At 41.3% G+C, this 16,794-nt stretch overlaps 2 pseudogenes; both read left to right on the top strand.

The window, feature by feature from the left end:
* Positions 1 to 3,316: 3,316 nt before the first annotated feature.
* On the top strand, positions 3,317 to 5,550 carry LOC101702682 (olfactory receptor 2T11-like; annotated as a pseudogene).
* A 5,041-nt stretch (positions 5,551 to 10,591) lies between these two features.
* LOC147822119 (la-related protein 1 pseudogene) lies at positions 10,592 to 16,489 on the top strand (annotated as a pseudogene).
* Positions 16,490 to 16,794: the final 305 nt, after the last annotated feature.

Genomic DNA, 16,794 nt, shown 5'->3' with positions numbered 1-16,794 from the left:
GGTCATTTCCAAGCACCCCATCATGTACTTCATTCCAAAGGACAGAGACTTGAGGGGCACTGATAGGTGCAGTATTGACCAGCTGTTTGAGGAACTAGCCAAGACCATCAAGGTGACAAGTAGATGCTGACAGCATCCACTCTGATTATCCTCTGTTGCTTTTCTGTTGTTGTTTCTTTGTTCATTTTTAAGCTGATTTTATTTTTTAGCCTACTCATCACATAAGCAAAAAAGGTATCTTCATTTTGCATGGCGATGCATGCCAAGCACCTGGACAGTTTCCTGATGTCAAACATGTTGTCAGTAACTATTAGAAAATGAGTGGACAAAAGCCATTTCACTTTAGAAGGTTTAGCTTTCTAAAGTACACATTTTAACTCTTAAGACCTTTTTTATGTTTTTTTGAGGATTTCAGGTTTGAAGAATATCGGTAGAAACAAAAGGTCAGAGAAAGTAGGTGAGCACACAGAAAATTGGATGTTAAGAAAGAAGCTGAAAGCAGAACTGAAGTGAAAAATCTTTGAACTTCACGCAGTCCTCAGTGATTTCTATCAAGTATTTTTTCAGTTGTGGCTCAGGTAAGGAACTGTCACTGGCTTCTTCCAGATTCTTCACAGATACTTCCTCCTCTGGAGGTGACAAGAAGTAAGTCACACAGGGAAGCCTTGCCCAAGGGTGATAACTGAAGGGAACCTTCTGTGCTAACTAAAGCCAGAGACTGAGAACAAGATTTAGAATGGCCCATGTCAGTGACATTATCAAAAGTGTTCCTTCCCTGGATTTCCAAAGGGCATAACTGGAATGAGCCATGATGTCAATGTAGTAGACCACACATTTGGAAAGACAAAAATCAGAAAACTTGTTTCAGTGTAGCTGAAACCATGTTCTTTGAGCCTCTACTTCTAACCACTGGATGAATCAAGGCTTAACAGAGAAAGCAGCTCTTCTATCCCAGAAAACTGTGGGAAACATCTTCAAAGGTATAAAAGGTAATGTCATGTGATCTCCAGCATAGTTGATCACAAATAATAGTTCTTTTTAATTTGGAAGATTGTAAAAAGCTTAACTTTTGAGTATTTTAATAAAGATAGTATAATGTACACTGTGAATGCATTAAATGGCTTCAATATGAAGAAAGAAATCAGTTAAGAAAATATATATGCTTATATATCTGAAATATATATACATAAACACACAATAAGGAGATTGCAAATATGCCACATTTATTATTTAAAAATACAATGAAACTGTCACCGATGAATATGGATCTAGATGTCCCTTATATCCACTTCCACTTGGAATTCTATTATATGCTAAAACGTAGTTTAGTATGACTGCAGTTAGCAAATGCTTCCGTTACCTCTGCTGCCTTATTACTGGAAATAGCAGCAAGATGAATTGTTATACAATAAGTTGACCACTCATTTGACCATCTCCATACTACAGTTTCTGAGGAGTAGAAATTTACTATTTTCACACCCTTAAGAATGAATATGTAGGGCCAGGGATTTAGTTCAGGGGTTCTGGCACCTGTCTCGAAAGCACAAGGTCCAGAGTTCGATCCCTGGTACCAAAAAAAAAAAAAAAAGAATGAATATGTAGTTTCTCAAAAATAAAAATCATTCTCATTCAAAGAAGCAATGTATGTGAGTCCTCCCTGCACCCCATTGTTCACATCATTCAGGCTCAGCTAGAGGTTCAAGTTGAATGAGTTTGGCTGAAATCTCATTTCTATGTGGCAGCCTCTCCTCCCTGCTTTTTGGCCTTTTCAGCAAAAGGAAAAGAGACCAGTCCTCAGTCTCTAGTTCCTCTTTTCTTATGAACTTTGTTCACAACCTAGTTATCCATAACCAAGTGGCTTGATTTTAAGCCACAGGAAAAACCTGTCTCAAATTTATATGTATTAATCTCACTGATTTGGTAGTAAATTTTATTGCTGTTTGCCATGGTAGATCTTTTTTGTATGGCAATTTTATTTTGGATTAAAAATACACATAAAGGCTGGCATTTGTATTTCTCTTCAGCACATTTTATGTAAAAACATAGAATTACTTTAGGCAATACTACTAGCAAGGTATCATGTTAAGAAAAATAAAATATCCACAATTTCCTTTGTATTCACTGTGCATGTTTCAAGAGCCTTCGTTTATTTATTGAGCAAATATTTACCATGTGCCAGTCACTCCTTTAGATGGCAGGGTACCCTGTTTATCAAATAGGCCACAATCTTGACTATGTGAGAATTAAGAGACAAATGCTAAGCTAATTAAGCACACAGGGTGTCAGGTAGGGTTAGGAGATGGGCAGAAGTGTGAGATCATCAAGTAGAGTGAGAGTAGGCCCCTCTGAGCAGGTGACTTTGCACAAAGTTCTGAGGAACATGAGGTCATGACCTTGCACAGACCCTGGGTAGGCAAGCTGTAGGGATCAAGGCCCTGGGCTGGGCACCCCCAAGTGGACCCAGAGGGCAGGAGATCGCTGCTGTAGGAGGCACTGAACAAACAGACTGGAGGAGTCAAAGGGTCCAGAGCCCGACGGGTCCTGAGATGAAAAGTGTCATGGTGCAGTGCAGGCTCCAGCATCAATGTGACTTCCATGCTGAGAGGAGACTAAGGTGACAGAGGGGGAGGGAGAGAGGTCAGGGACAGCTCTGGGAAGACCAGGAGGATGCAATGATGGACCAGACCAGGCTGCTAGGAGTGAGTGTCTTGAGAAGTGTGCATGCTTCATTTGTAGAATTTTATTCCTTTTGGATAAACTGTTTCAATTCTCTTAATAAACTATGAAATGTATTCATTCTCTCACTCTTAGTGTGGATTAGCCTAATTAAGTTTTTAAGTCTAAAACAGAATGCCTTTTATATTCATAGACATGAACAAAAATATGTCTTAGATAAAATTTATTTCCACTTGTCTAGGGGAGGTGGAGGAGAACTCAAATGAGTTCATGGGTGGTAGGGTCTCACTGCAAGGCCTTCATCACTGAGCACAGGATTCTGGGGAAGCCAGAGAAGGAGGCAGCCTGAAGTCCTGCACTGTAATCAGGAGGAGCAACCAGTGTAGTTTGGAGTGAGACTGTTTAATGCTGATGCCAGAATCTCATTTCTGTATCCAATATTGATTGTGGTATACTTATTCTCTTAGTAACTTTTGCACTGTCATTACAATTCTTGCATTCTGTGAAGCTCAGTATGACTTTGGCTTGGTGAAAAACAACCACCCAGATTCCACTGTGAGATAAATGGTGATTTTTGTTAGTGTAAGTGTCTCAGAAACATGTATTAAAATAAATTTTAAGTGTTTATCTGAAAGGCAAGATGACTCAGCATCCTGTATTTTTACTTACTACCTCAGGTAATCCTAGTTCTTGGGGTGAAGGCCCCAGTCCTATTACCAGAGAAACAGTGAAGTCACAGCATGGGCCCGGGCTTCCCCCTGGATTGGACTCTGATTCTGACATATACAGATATTTGATGCCAAGTCACAAAGACCTGGCATTGCAAGAGGAGGAGAACATTTTATCACAGGTATGTTTGTTTTCCTTTTTTGGTTTTTAATAAATCTTTAATCCATATGGTAAGAGCAGGAGATAAAAATCCCTTTCTACTTGTAGGCAGTTGTTATCTCACTCCTACACCTGCTCCACAGCTCTTTAGTCCTGAGCGCAGTCCTAGCCTCAGTGCAGGTGAACATCAGCAGACATCTGCATGGTTAATGGTTAACTCCTTGCTCCTATGGTCTCTTGGTGACATGGATCCAAGGTGCTAACATTTTTTACCTCCTTCACCTGTTCCCCAAACTCATAGTAGTAGTGGGGAGCAATAAGGGAATCAGCCTGACATAGTCTGAACTGCTTTTTAATAGTCTAATTCTAGAAGCTGTCTGAAGAACACCTAGAGAGTAAAGAAACTATGAGATAAACTATCAGACAGGAGGCTAACAAAGCTCTGCAGGCAGAACAGAGGAGGAATCACTTTAGATACAACAAGAAGCAAAAATGGAAAGACAGGGATGGTTTAATGCATGAGAACTTGTGAATATCCTAACACTTCACTCACTAAGTTATTCATTTTACTCATCTTCAGCCATTTAATTACTGAAGCAATCATATCTTTCTCTAACCAGAATTCACTTAGACCTACCATGGATGTGAAGAATGGTGAATTAACATAGATGATCAAAACTCCACTGCAGGCATGGCATGCACTGCTTATATCATGCAGTCACCATAAACTATATAAACAATGCCTAGAGGAGAGAACACAGATATGATAAGAGCTGATCTCCATCAGGGGACAGGGCTGCTGTTACTGCTGTGTGGCACATTTCTTTTTGTTTTTCTCTAGTGTTCTACCCTGGAAGATTTCATCCCAACCAGCATCCTGTGCACTGTCCTCTGTGGCAAGATCATCCCCCTGTTGAATGCACCTGGTCTTGCTTTCTTTCCTGGTCTTCCTGTCCCCCTGCTCCCTGCAGCTGTATAGGTAGCAATAGCAGTGAGAAACACAACTTCCTCCTCCAACTTTACACTGCTGGGGCTTCTGGTGAAGAGTGAGGCCATGGGAATTGTATTTGCAGTCATCTTCCTATCTTTGTGGTGGCCATAACAGCAAACTTAGTAATGGTATTCCTGATTCAGGTGGACCCTCAGCTTCACACCCCCATGTACTTCCTGCTCAGCCAGTTCTCCATCATGGACAAGATTTTCATTTGCAGCATGGTCCCAAAGCTCCTGGTGGACATGGTTTCCACATAGAAAACCACCTCCTTTGTGACCTGTGGCATCCAGATCTTTTTCTACTTGACTATGATTGGTTCAGAGTTTTTCCTGCTGGGGCTCATGGCCTATGACCACTACATGGCTGTCTGCAACCCTCTTAGGTACCCAGTTCTGATGAACTGCAAGGTGTGCCTTCTGCTGGCTGCTAGGGCCTGGTTTGGGGGCTCTCTGGATGGTTTTCTGCTCACACCCATCACCATGAATGTCCACTACTGTGACTCCCGCAGTATCAACCACTTCTTCTGTGAGATCCCCGCGGTGCTCAAACTGGCCTGCTCAGACACATCCTTGTATGAGAACCTAATGCACATCTGCTGCGTGCTCATGATGCTCATACCCATCTCCATTATCTCCACCTCCTACTCTCTCATCTTATTAACAATCCACTGCATGCGCTCCACAGAGGGATGCAAGAAGGACTTCACCGTTTGTTCATCCCACCTCACTATCATCAGCATTTTCTATGGGGCTGTGTTCTACACATATGTGCTGCCCCAGTCATTCCACATGCCCGAGCAGGACAAGGTGGTATCTGCCTTCCATACCATTTTCACTCCCATGCTTAACCCACTCATCTACAGTCTCAGAAACAAAGACCTCATGGGGGCATCTAGGAGGATATTCACACGTTGCTCCTCAGATGAGGATGTAGGAACAGGCAGCTGCTAGAGATTTGATGATGAGAATAGGTCTTCCAGAGAGCCTCATCCAGGAGCTCTGATCCACCTTAAACCATTTGGTCAGCTATCACAGTGGACTTTCTATTGAACATGAAGGGGATTCATTTTATTTGGATACTTGGTTTTAAAGGTTGGAGAATGTTTCACTCATTGCATAGAGACTGTGGGAAAATTATCAAAAACAATTTATCACTAAACAAAAGTATTCATCAGCTCTTGGTTCTTGTTTCTAAGGGAAACACAAAAATAGCAGAGTTCACAGCAACCTTCCACCATGAACCAGGTTTCCCTCAAAATTAACTCTTGGTTAAACAAAACAAGAAACTAAACAATTATCAAATTTTGGGTGCCAAATATTCTGTAGTTATTTCATATGAACATAGCAAAAGAGAAAAAATTGAAATCACAATTTTTTTTAGATTTTTAGACTAGGTCACAGGTTCTGATATTCAGAATTCATGAAACTATAAATGATAAAAACTAGTTATAAAAATTAATGTAATTCAAGGATAACACTGTTATCATAAGCCTTATAAAATACTTCAACTTGCTTATATTTCCCTGTGGATTTGTTTCAATATACTCAAAGTGTGCCACTTGGACAGTGTCAGATGAAGAATGACACTTTCTTAATTTTGCAATAGACTGCATTGGCTGGGGCTGTTTTATACAGTGAAGCAACAGCTTTGCCGCACAATAAGAAACAAATAAAATATTCAATTACTTTAAACAAAAGAAAAGTAAACTGACATATTAAATGCTGTATATTTATCCTTTATAATATGTTCTGAAGTGTATATACATTGTAGAATGGCTAAATCTAGCCAATTAGCCAATCTATTGTTTCACATAGTTGATATTTTATGATGAGAAAACATAACATCCACTCTCTCTACATTTTCCAAGAACAAAATATATCATCATTACCTATAGCCACCAGGCTGTTTGATAAATCACTTAAACATGTAGCTTCCATCTAACTGTATCTGTGTATCCTTCTATAAATTTGTCCCCCCAAACCATTCTGATGTACCCCATTGTGATAACTATAATTTTAATTGCTACTTCTAGGATACCAACTATTTTAGATTCCACATGTTAGTGAAATATAGGTATTTGTCATTCTGAGCCTGACTTCACCTAATATCCTCTGGGTTTACCCATGTTGTTGAAAATGACAGAACCCCATGTTTTTGTGACTGGCTGGTATTCAGTGGTATGTACATGTGTATCTATATCTACCTATACAGCTATATCTGCATCTCACATTCTCTTTAGCCATATATCCATCGATGAAAAACCAGACTGATTGCATATACTGGTTGTTTTATTGTAAATAGCATTACAATCCACAAGAGACAGAAGACATCTGTTCAACACACTGACTTTTGTTTCTTTATATGTATACCCAGCATTGAGATTGTTGGGTCACAGAGTGGTTCTATTTTTAATTTTTTGAAGACCTGCCATCCTATTCTCATAATCACTGTATGAATTGATATTCCACACAACAGTGGATGAGGATTGTCACTTGCTGCTCTTTCTATCTTTGTCTTTTTCATGACACGAATTTTAATGGTAGTGAAGTGATATTACCTTGAAGTTTGCATTGGTGTTTCCCTCATGATTTCCAATCCTGAACATTTCATTATGTATTTGTGGGTCACATATACTCTTCTTTTGAGAAATATCTCTTAAAAACTTTTGTATATTTTTAACTAGCTTGTTTACTTATTACAGATTTGAGTTCTTTATATATTTTGAATATTAAATTATTAAATGTATAATTAGCAAGTATTTCCACTCATTATTTAGAATGCATTTTCAATCTGTTGGTTGGTTTCATTGTGGTGCAAAACTATTCACTCTGATATAATCCTATGTGTCCTTTTACGTTGCTTGCCTGTGCTTTGAAGTTCTTTCCAAAAAATAATTGCACAGACTGATGGCAGGAAGATTTGACCCTGTGTTATCTTATACTATTTTCATAGTCTTGATTCTTACATAGAAGTCTTGGGTGACTTTTGTATATTGTGAGGAATATGTGATGATTTCACTCTTCTACATGTGGATAACCTGCTATCTTAAAAATATATGAAAGACATGTTTTGGCACATTTCTGGAAAATCAATTAGCTGTAGATTCATGGATATATTTTGTGCTGTCTATTCTTTTCTTATGATGTATGAGTCTGTTTTCATGATAATACCATACTGTTTTTGTTACCATGGCTTTATAATATATTTTGAAATCAAAATATATTCACTATTCAAAATGGTCAAGAGATGGAATCAACCCTTAGGAGATAGGAGGAGCAGGAAGATCTTCCCTTGGTTTTTAGTTTTGTCTTATTTTATAGATGCAAGTTCCAGAGGGTTCAGGAGGCCCCACTCCATGACTTTGCAGGTCAAAGACACATGGCCCTTCTCTTGGCCTGGCTCCACTCACAGCCTGCAGCTTTCCTCAGCAGACATTCCACATTTCTGGCATCTCTCCTTCCTTGGGATGCTCCCCCACTTTTGGCTTCATCCCCACAGCTTCACACACTGCCATTTCAAGGGCTCCTTGCCTTGCCTTTCAGGCCTTCTTTTGAAATCAGAGTGGGAGATTTCCTGACCCCAAATCTCTTGTATTCTGCATGCCAGTAAAATTATCCTCATGTGGATGATGCCAGGGTCTTACACCAGGGCAGGCAGTAGCCAGACCACCTTGGCCTATGACTACAGCAACCTCTGTGTGCCTGAATGGCTGCTCTAGGGGAAATGAGTCCTGAGGAACCACTGCTATGGACAGTGTTTCCCAAGCAGGGGTGCCAGGGATCATCTGAAAGGGCTGACAATTTAGCAACCTTCAAACTGTGATGGGTGGGTTCCTGCGGCTTTCTGAGATCATGTCAAAGCATCTTTCTTGTTGACCTTATACAAAATACTTAATCTCTTTTAAGCGGTGCTAATATCTTCAAAAAACATACCTTCTTCATCCCAAATTTACACAACATTCCTTTTTGGTGAAAGTTTAAGGTTTTTGTAGGGGTTATCAAGTGACCTCATTATTCTATCATCTTTCTAGTGTTGCTTCTGTGCTGGGGGCTGTAAGTGAGCTATGGTGTTGTACAATGTGTGTGGCAGTGTAAGCATGTCATATGAAATTACTGCATTATTTACATAAAAGACCCAAACATCTGTGTGTTATGGTATATGTAAGAGCTTCTGAAACTAATGTCCCATCAATATGAAGATTTAACTGTGACTATGGTCAAAATTTTTCTAAATGAAAACAATAGTAGAATGGAAATTATAAATGCAGTAATAGTCTACACCAAGTCATATTATCTTCCATCTTCAGAAAATCAAAGACAAAGAGAAGTACTGAGAAAAGTCAGAACAAATGCAACTTACAAATAAAGAAGCAAGGATAAGAAAGATACAGTAGTTCTCTTCAAAAATCAAGAAGTAAAGCATGGAGTGGAATTGTTAAATTATTGAAAGAAGAAACAAACATCAAGTTAGAATTCAGTGTCCAGCAAAATTCAAATTGAGAGACAACTGAAGAATTTCTCAAATAAATGATGAAGGATTCTGTTGCCAGTAGACTTTCATCTTTTTAAATGATAAAATGTATTCTTTGGTGAAGAGGAAAATGACATATATCCAAGATAGAGAATTACATAAAAACTTCCCAAAGGAATGAATGAATACAAAATACATTTTAATTTTATATTTTCACATAATCCACTAAGTATTACCATCAAAGTATTGAGTGAGTCTAGCTCACAGACAAGTGAAATGAATGTCAGAAAATTCATAAGGGGAGGGAGGGAGGGAGGAGTTGGGGATACAACCTGAACTACAGATGAAGCTATATGCCATCATTTTGATGTGGAATTATATTAATTGCAAGCATATATTGAGAAGTGTAGAGCAAACACTGATATTCAGGAGTCCATTGCAATCCCTTAGCCTCTGTGAGTCATCCCTAAGTGTCCCTTGGTGAACCACATCATTCAGTTCCTAAGTATTCATGTGCAGAGACCCATCATATATGGGACTGTTTCACTTAGACTAGATCAAGGACACACAGAGCTGTTCAACTGACTTGATGCACTGCCAGTGAATTCTACAGTGAGTCCAAATAAGGACATCATGACAGTGAGAGAAAGTGTTACCAAGGCCCAAGATTTTGAACAATTTCTCTAAATTGAGAGGTGACAAAAGGGGGAATTGTGAAGTTAATTTAAACTTTCCCCTAGGTAACCTTTCAGTAGCCCAGTGGCACAGTGCCATCTAACTTAATATGTAAACAAATTAAAAATCCAACTTAAAAGGAGCCAAGTTCCAGGCAATAGGGAGTCACAGGACAAAGGCAGTCACAAGCAGCCCTAAGAAGCAAATCCCCTGTAAGATCATGCGTGGGTCAGGAGGATGCTCCCCTGTGGACAGTCAGTGATATAGGATTTCTCTACTGGCTACAAAGCCACACGGTTCAGATAAGGAGGCGGAGATCCCAAACCTCTTCTGGTTCTGAGTGAGTACATCTCATATATCATCCTTTCATCAAATAAGCCTCAAAAGTTTAATTTGTCTAATGTGTTTCTTTTAACACTTGCTTTCATCATCTGAGAGAAGGAAGAAAAGATGTATCTCATAAACTTCCGATAGCTTGCTCTATAGACTTTTCAAATTATCACATTTGTTGAGATGCATTATTCAAGCATCATCTTGTTTTATTGCCATGCAAAATACGTCTGTTTTGAGAAAAATGAGTTTGGGACAAGATAAGAAACATTTTGGTGACTTATTAAGATAAAACTTTTATGGTCGCCTCCCCTCCCCCCCAGGTCCAGAGGCTCAGGCCCACCAGCCTCCTGCCTGGAATCCCGTGGTTGGCTCTGCCTGCCTCACTTCTCCCACCCATTCCATCCTTATTGGTGCAGCCCCCAGCCAGGAAGCCCAGGCCAACCCAGGGGCTGGGGTTGGGGGGGAGCCAGGGCCGTGATGAGAGGCCTGGCAGCCCGCTAGGGGTGGGGGAGTCACACAGGCAGCTGGCAGGGTGGGGGACACGAGCTGCAGAGGCCTGGACTGCAGAGTGGGGGCCCTCCTGCCCCCCTCCCCCACCCCGGGCACTGGGCCTTGATGCTCCTGCAACTGCCTGCCACTGCCCAGAGGGCTGAGCCTAGCGGGAGCCCGGACTCTTCGCAGGTACTGGGGCCTGGCACCCCAGAGGAAGGTGTCCTGGGCGCTGTGATAGCCAAGTTCGAGGCGGGGAGGCCGCCTTGGGCGAGCCCAGCTTCTAGGGAGGGGGGTCACAAATGGCCACTCAGGTGGAGCCACTGCTGTCAGGCTGTCAGGCGGTGCCTGGCTCATGCAGGTCGAAGAGCACGGGGCTGGGAGGGGAGTGCTGGTGAGGAAGAAGCCCCTGCCAGCGCCCTAAGGCAAGGGCGAGCCTGTGGTGATGGAAGTCTGCAGGGTAGGGTGGTGGGGCCAGTGGTAGCAAAGGAGAGGAGGGCGGTGGCAAGCTGGGAGTGGGCGGAGGTGGTGGCTGGTGTGGAGACTTCCTGGAAGCCCACCCAAAGGTGAACCCAAGGACTAAGAAGCAGCTGCCAAGGTGGTGAGGGCTGTGAGGAGAGCTCCCAAACAGCACAAGGGCAGCAAGGTTGGTGACTGGAGATGCAGTCAACTTGCCAACACCTGGAGAGATAGCCCACCAGTGTACAGCTGCAGTTTCATGAGCCTCAACCTGCCATAAGCTGCCACCCAAGAAGGACCTGAAAGAGCAGGAGAAAGGAGAAGGGAGTGATAGTAAGGAGAGCGCCAAAACCAAATCAGATGAATCAGGAGAGGAGAAGAATGGGGATGAAGACTGTCAGCATGGTGGTCAGAAAAAGAAAGGGAGCAAACACCAGTGGGTTCCACTGCAAATAGACATGTAGCCCGAAGTACCAAGAGAGAAACTGGCCATGCCCCACTGGCCCCCAGGAGCTGAGGCATACATCTGCGAACAGTGGGGAGGTCAAAGGGTCTGAGCCTGCCACCTACATACCTGTGTCTGTGCCCACCTCCAAGCCTGGCAATCAGAGACCAAACCGGAGCCTGCCTGGCAGGACCAGGGTGAGACATCCAGTGTGAAGAGTGATGGGGCTGGGCGGGAGGGTGTGGGCTTCCTTCCGTGGCCTTGGATGGGGGCGTGGACACAGCTGGTGAACACGCCCAGTGGTGCTGGAACACATTTTGATTTCCAGTTTGGCTACCGGAAGTGTGATGATACGGAGGAGCCTCGCACCCCCAAGTACATGAACAATATCACCTACTACTTTGACAGGATCAGCAGCACTGAACTTTACAGTGTGGACCAGGAGCTCCTCAAAGACTACATCAAGTGTCAGATTGAATACTACTTTAGCATGGACAATTTAGAGCTAGACTTCTTCCTGAGATGGAAAACGGATGCGGATGGTTTCCTTCCCATCACCCTTATTGTTTCCTTCCACTGAGTGCACGCTCTCTTCACTGATATTTCACTCATCTTTGTGGCCCTAAAGGACAGCAAGGTGGTGGAGATCATTGACTAGAAAGTACAAAGGAGGGAGGAGCCTGAGAAATGCCCCCCCCATAGTGGTTTATTCACAGACTGATTTTTCCCAGCTTCTCAACTGCCCTGAGTTTGTTCCCCGGCCGCACTACCAGAAAGGAGTTGGAGTCGGCACCTGGTTCTCCTCGTGAAGTTACCCCAGTGCCAACTAAGACAGAGGAGGTCAGCAACCTGAAGACTCTGCCCAAGGGGCTGTCCAGCAGCCTGCCTGACCTGGATTCTGAGAACTGGATTGAAGTCAAGAATACCCCAGGGCCCTCCCCAGCACAGCCCAAGAAGTCAGAGGAGTACAGGTTTGCCCACCCAACCTCTCTGTTTCAGCACCTTCCCTCCCAGCAGCTGATGTCTAAGGATCAGGAGGAACATTTTTATAAAATGGAGTATTACTCAGCCACAAAGAATGAGAAACTAGAGACATTTATACCTAAATGCATGCATATTGAGGCTATACTCTTAAGTGAAATAGGACAAAAGTGTAAATACTGAATAGTTTCTCTAGTGTGAGAAACTGAAAGTGTAATTAAGGATTAAAATGAATAATTGATAATTTTAAATAGGAAGAAAAGGTCCAAAGTGGTACTGGTGGCGGGGGGGGGGGGGAGAAAGGAAAGAAGGGAAAGGAAAAATTATGAGAAAAGAAAAAATGGAAAAAAGGTCTTTGTAAATAAGGAAGGGCTCACAGGTAATGGGGAAAAATAAGAACCAAGAAACATCATGTGCAGTTACAAGCACCCAATGATAAATGTAAATGTATAGTATACCTAAAAAGTACCAATTAATATATAAATAAAAAAAGAAAATGTTCCCACTACCAACATAATAAAGTAGGTAGGTATCTGTGATGATAGATAAAGAATTGTAGGGAACAGGGAAAGGGGACATTAGTAGAACCTCCTGCAGTAAGTCCTAGTCTCCTGGGATCCAAGGCAGCACAAGGAGAATTACAGGAAAGGTAGAAAAATGAGACTAAGAAGCTGAGCTTTGGGCCTGATCAGTGCTGCTTTGGGCGGCAAAGATGAAATCCCCCAGTTTACCACACATTTTATTCAGCACATCAGGAGAAACAAATGTAACAAATGACTTGTAGAGAATTCAGTATATCCATGTAAACAAGATGTAGCAATCCAAGAACAATGAGGAACTGAGTAGATGAAGATTTTGTTCCTCCCAGGATGTCTTCAGCTGGTGGAATCTTGTCCTGGAGAATCACAGCATCACCGGATCACTGAGGTCTTAGCTGTGACCAGAAGCCAAACTGGAATTATGTTTCAGAATTCCATAGCTGGTCTGCAGACAGGAGAACTAGGCTAATGAAATTTTTCCCTAAAATTATGTAGCATTGCTCCCGACAAAGAATGTAGTAAAAATGCCCAATTCAAGACATCATGATTTTTAATTGAGAAATTACTACAAATCTGCAGCAGAAAGAAAATGACTTGAAATTAATAAACAATATGATCAAGGACACAGACTAGAACATCAAAATGTATCATTATGATATATTAGCAAAGAAAATCTTGAAAGGAAAACTAAAAATTAGTATTATATTGAACAATAAAAAAGAGAGAAATGTAATAATTAGATAAACTCATATGCAATATATACCTTATTTGCTGCATACCACAAAATTCTGATAAAAGATATTAAATATCTAAGTAGAAACACATACATTACTAACAAACTGCAAGTGATAACACAATAAAGTTTCTCTTTATTAGAATACTGATGTGTATATTCAGCATAACTTCATGGAAAAACCAGTGGCATCTTGTGTATCTATCTATTCAAACTGTCCATAAAACTTATATGTACAATATAACGTGATTAATAACAAACCAAGAAATGTTTTACAAGGTTCAATTTCGTTGAATGAATTTATTTATATAATTTTAATTAGATTAAGCAGATTTAAGATTAATAAAAATTCCAATGCATAAGTTTGCTTAGCATTAATATTTTTAAATCTCATGACATAAATCCATTCTTTTGGCTATCTATGAATTATTCTGAGAAATAAGCATAGCACACTTACAGAATCAGGTAGCAATGCTGGCTTACTGAGAAAGATGCAGTCCTGTCTACCAGACCAAGGCTTGTGGCTTAATGCTCCACTGCAGAAGTTTCTCTTTTCCAGATCCTCAGACTTTCCTCCTACATTGCTCTGCATTTTTCCTTTATTGCCATTGAGCATGCAGGTGATGGCAAAAGCAAACTGAAAAGTCTAATCCACACCTGTTACTATGAAATGAAGGCACAAAACAACCATTTTCATTTTTATGAAAACACACCAGAGTAACAGCATCACTACTGCTGTTATCTCATTAATCTGACTGCACTGTCTGGTCCTGCTGGATAATGCCAGGCTGGTAATTGTAGTCAACAGGCTGAAAGGCATGTTTGATGATGACATTTAGATGATGAGCACTTTCTGAAGGCTACTAATCCTATCAAAAATAAATAAGTAAAGAGAGTGAATGTTAGTGATAAATTAATAAACCACAAAACAATGAATAAACATACCAAGATGCAAAATAGTAGAATGTGTTCTATAGCTTGATAGTTTTCAAATAGTCTGATTTTTCAATACACATAGTTTAGAAATATATATTTGACATACAGGTATCAAGTTCAGAAGATGAATGCTGTTCCCTAATGTAAAGTCATACTTATTTACACTTTCAGTTTCTCACACCAGAGAAACTATTCGGAATTTATTCATGTGTGTCTTATTTATTTCACTTAAGAGTATCACCTCGATGTGCATCCACTTAGCTATAAATGTCTCTAATTTCTCATTTTTATGGCTGAGTAGTACTCCATTTTATAAAAAAACCCCACATTTTCTTTATCCAGTCTCCAGTTGATGGGTATTTGGGCTGTTTCCAAGTTTTAGCTATCACAAACTGTGCTGCTATGAACATGGGTGCACATATATCACTGTGGTATGATTCTTTTAATTCTTTGGGGAAGATCCCCAGCAGTGGAATAGTGGGGTCAAATGGGACTTCCAGTCCTAGTTCTTTGAGGTATCTTTATACTGATTTCCACAGTGGTTGCATCAGTTTACGCTCCCACCAGCAGTGGAGCAGCGTTCTTCTTTCCCCACAGCCCCGCCAGCATTTGTTATTGGTTGATTTCATGGTAGCAGCCATTCTTTCTGGAGTGAAATATAATAGGTAATGTGAAATAGGAAGAAAAGGGGCAAAGGGGAAGGAAGTGGGAGGGTTAGAGGAAAGGATAGAAGGGAATATGATTAATAAGAGAAAATGGAAAAATAGGAACAAAATCTTTGTAAATAGGGAGGAACTGAGGGGTTGAAGGGAGGGCTGGGCAAGGGTGAAAAATAAGAACCAAGAGAGACTATGTAAAGGTGCAAATTTCCAATGATGAATGTCATTATATTGTATACCTAAAGTGTACCAATGATTAGAATGAACAATCAAAAATGTAAAATAGGAAGAAAAGTTCCAAAGGGTTAGGGGTATTGGGAGTGGCAGAGGAAGGGAAAGAAGGGAAAGGAAAAATGATGAGAAATGGAAAAAATGGAAATAAAGTCTTTGTAAATAGGGAAGGGTGGAGGGCGTGAAGGGAGGGCTAGGAATGGGGGGAAAAAATAAGAACCAAATGCATTATGTAAAGGTACAATTCCCAATGAGAAATGTAATTGTGTTGTATACCTACAATGTACCAATAAAAGAATTTAATAAAACAAACATAAAAATAAAGTTCAAGGACAAAAAAATTAAAAAATAAAAAAGTCATACTAATAGAAATTAAAATTATTTAAAAACAGTTATATATGTGGATATTCTATATAGAGATCATAATTTAGCATCTGTGCAGTATCTAATAGTAAACATTGGTTTTTGAAAGCTGTTTTATATAAAATGTATTATACCCAGAATTATGCCCCTGCATCAGATGAGGGTCTGGTAACATGATCACATATACAGTAACTGGAGGGTTCTTTTAGATTTAGTTTTTATTATTGCATGTCTATAGTATATAATGCTGTGGGGGATTTGCACATGTACAAAACATATCTAATATCTTTTCTTTTTTTGTCCCTGTCTACTCTCCCCTATCCACCCCTTTCTTGTCCATATACAGCAGCTGTACTGGAACTGCCTTAAGAAGACTTGCCATGCTGACCCCTCCTGCTCCTGGTGGGGCTGGTGCAGTTGCAGGCTGAGTGTGCTGCACAGTGCTCACACACATGTGTCCCAGAACACAGGTGTGGTCAGCGTGGTCACCAGTGTAGACAGAGAGGCAGTGGAGCCCTGGAAGTGAAGCTGGAAAAGAACTTCAGCTCCCCTTTCCCTGGCTGTCCACAGTGGACCCTGGGAACCAGGCCTGCTGCCCAATGCTCCTGTCTTCTGGGGGCCTCCTCACCCCAGTCCAATGTGGTGGCTGGACCTCCAGGCTACAGAGAGCTGGGATGAAATGCTTTAGACCCAGCCTCCCAGAGAAAGGGTCTTAGCAGACCTGTCCTGTGCAAAACACCCCTGTCCTATGCATGGTTACAGGAGTGGGAGCCAGGTGGGTGGACCTTGGGCCTCTGAAGCCCTGGGTGGGGAGGATCTAGGAGCCAGGGCACTCTCTGCACTGTTCCAGGACCTGGGAGCAGGAGAACCCTGAGGAGATGGAGCATGGGTAGGTGCTGGGCTGGTCAGGTCTGCAGGTTCAGATGGGAGAAAGGCAAGGCCCTGAGTGTGGGAGAGCACGGGTTCTGAGAAAATCTCTCAAA

This window comes from Heterocephalus glaber, unplaced genomic scaffold (assembly GCF_053883595.1).
Source record: "Heterocephalus glaber isolate CG9 unplaced genomic scaffold, H.glaber_assembly_v1.0 deba00001673, whole genome shotgun sequence".
In the NCBI taxonomy this organism is placed as follows: Eukaryota; Metazoa; Chordata; class Mammalia; order Rodentia; family Bathyergidae; genus Heterocephalus; species Heterocephalus glaber.
Note: the sequence above shows the minus strand (reverse complement) of the source record. Positions and strands in the feature narration are given on the sequence as shown.